This window comes from Patagioenas fasciata, chromosome Z (genome assembly GCF_037038585.1).
Source record: "Patagioenas fasciata isolate bPatFas1 chromosome Z, bPatFas1.hap1, whole genome shotgun sequence".
NCBI lineage: Eukaryota > Metazoa > Chordata > Aves > Columbiformes > Columbidae > Patagioenas > Patagioenas fasciata.
In genome coordinates, this window is record NC_092560.1 from 50,610,788 (window position 1) to 50,613,535 (window position 2,748).

At 39.9% G+C, this 2,748-nt stretch overlaps 1 long non-coding RNA gene across 1 annotated transcript; it reads right to left on the bottom strand.

Moving 5' to 3' along the window:
• Nucleotides 1-1,570: 1,570 nt before the first annotated feature.
• LOC139826374 (uncharacterized) lies at nt 1,571-2,531 on the bottom strand. The gene is made up of 3 exons (XR_011736381.1): nt 2,451-2,531; nt 1,966-2,024; nt 1,571-1,798 (listed from the first exon to the last, which is right to left on the bottom strand). It is a non-coding gene; the product is annotated as an uncharacterized lncRNA (long non-coding RNA).
• Between the last annotated feature and the right edge of the window lie 217 nt (nt 2,532-2,748).

Genomic DNA, 2,748 nt, shown 5'->3' on the forward strand with positions numbered 1-2,748 from the left:
CAACTGTGGCAAATCGCTTTAATGCTGATGCTGGTGGTATCGCACATGTTTGTCCCAAGCAACAAGCAGGACTCTCTTTTTGACTGGATTGTTATGGCCAGATGTTTCCCTTCAAACATTCCCTGCCAAGATCTCAGTCCATCCCTGAAAACTGATGCAAAGAGGGCAGGCAATGCCTAACCGGGAGAAATGCTGAATCTGCACAAGAGGGGCTGCTGAGCATGGACTGAATCTTGGGAACTGCACGAGCCAAGTGGCATGCTGCTACACAGAGCACAAAGTTTGGGACACTAGATCCCTGCCCCATGTGATAAATGTCACAAAGCCTTCAGTGTTTTGGGACATTTACAACTGAATTTACTAAAAGCTTCTGGTTAGTATTTTGCAAGTTTTGAAATAAAGTGTTTAGCAGAGCTGAAACTTATTAATTTCGAAAACTAAGCCATATGCAGCATTACCTTCTTAATTGCAGCAGAAATAGTCATGAATGAACAATGTGAAACACTTTCTATTTTCCATTGCAGAATTCAGTTTGTTTGCGCCTTCATATTCCTTCATTTAAAAAAGAAATATGCAAGCAGTCATGTTATGTTATTCCATCAGCTTTGTTTTCTTCTTTCCACAAAGAAAAAAAAAAAACAACCTCAGAAAACCAAAGAACAAACCCTTCCACCCCAAAAAGCAAAATCTAACCCCTAATTATGTAGTGATAAAATTCAGTCTTTCTTTACAAAGCAGTAATGACAACGATCACCACATATAGATGAGTATGAAAGAAAAATAATCAAATAAAATATTTTTTCTTGGTTTATTTTTGTATTTAATGTAATTTTTCCCCATTGGCTTGTAAATCACTTGTCTTTTTGTGTTTTCACTTGTTCTGACCATTTCTGATCCCAGAGTAAAACCCAATTTGAAACAATGTGGACCTGATGAGTTTACTCTGCTTGAAACAAGGAAGCCTTTGTCCCATATGCCTGAGGCTACTTAAAACACAATGCCCCTATCCCCTTTGCCATGAGACCTTCAGTCAACATTCCCCATGGTTTATGACATCTGGATCAACAATTAGGCCTGAGGCATTCAAACATGACATTTGAAATAGAAGGTGCATTGACATGTATGAACCCTGTAGTCTGCTGTACTTGCTTCCTGCAATACAAAAATACAAAGGAAGTTGATGCTACAACCAATCACTTTTCACAGATGCTTTTTCGCTATCGCTGTTTCGCAAAAGACAGTGAAATTTAGAAGTTGCTCTATATAGCATGAGTTTTCCTGCATTTTTTCAGAGGGGAATTTTCCTAAACATTTGTACAAATGTCTCCCTTCTCCCACATATGATGCCACAGACCTAGCTAAAGCAGTCTTCCACAGTGTCCCAGGGCATGTCTCAGCCATGAAGTTGTTCCTTATTGCATGCTGATAAAGAAAGAACGCTGCCTAACAGGTTTGTCCTGAAGAGAAACTGTCTGATAGTGCAAATTCCCACCACCTGCAATCCCTGCTCCACCGAAATCCAGAAGCCTTAGGTGCTGGTTTGACAAGTCAAGGGAAGGAGGAGGGAAGATTGAATTCAGGTGCAACCAGCTAGAGGAGGCCACAAAGCAGGATGAAACACTGTTTCTTCACGTAGGCATATCTAGGCAGACTTGAAGGTCACTTAACAGGCCCTGGGGGAAGGTGGTGGTGATGGTGTTGGCAGCTTCTCCATGTTATCTATTCCGTAGTCATTTCTGCTGTGTAGTGATGAGGACTGACAGAAGACGGAACATCTCTCGTACTGCGAAGGCCACACCTGGATGAACAGTTGCATGTAGATTATCAACAATATAATTTTGTGGCTCCGTTCAGAAACAATAGTTTTCAGAGTGCCGAAAAAAACATATTGCGAGATTCCAAGACTGGATGGATCACTAATAATTTGTGTTAACACAGGATGGGAAAAAAACAACAGCAACTTACAGGTTTTATCATCTGACAGATTGACAAGAGATGATGGTTGCCCAACATCATAGGGGACACTGAGAAAAAGAAAAAAAGCAATAAATGTTATTTCAGTGCAAACAGCTGATCAGTGACAGAGTAGAACTGAATTCCCCATTCCTTATGTTCAGAGTGCTAGGTCACAGTGTCTTGTATTCTTTTAGGTAATAATGCCTTGCAGATCTCTGCTTCTGGCCCATCTGGTAATAGGCCCTGACTAGTTTTGAAGACTGTGGCGTGTATTACATAGCATTCTTCAAAGGCTCATCTTCACATCTTTCTAGCAGAGTGGCTGAAAGTCCCTGATTTTTGAAAATGGTGAAAAATACTTTTGCTATCATCTTTGTGCATTGCTCAAACACAGGGAATTTTCTGTATTTTTCACATTGCAATTAGCCTAAACATTCAGATACCAATTGTGTGCTGTTTAGAACAACTTAGTGCAAAATTTAATATATGCTTACCCATCTCGTTCAAGTGAAGTGTAAAATACACTTGTCACACCATTTTCACATGTTGTAGTAATTCACTCAGCACAACTTCCTGGAGCTGAACCAAATGGTTGAAAACAGCTAGCATTCAGGACTCCTACTACAGCAGACAGTAACGAAAACAAAACAAAACAAAACAGACAAAAAAAACCACCTCCCTAGAAACATTGGAAAGAAATAAAGCAGAAAGAAAACCAGACTGAATAGAAGACAAGCATTTCTCAACTCCTCATTAGCTTTTCTTTAACATGTCCCCAAAACAAAGCAACAC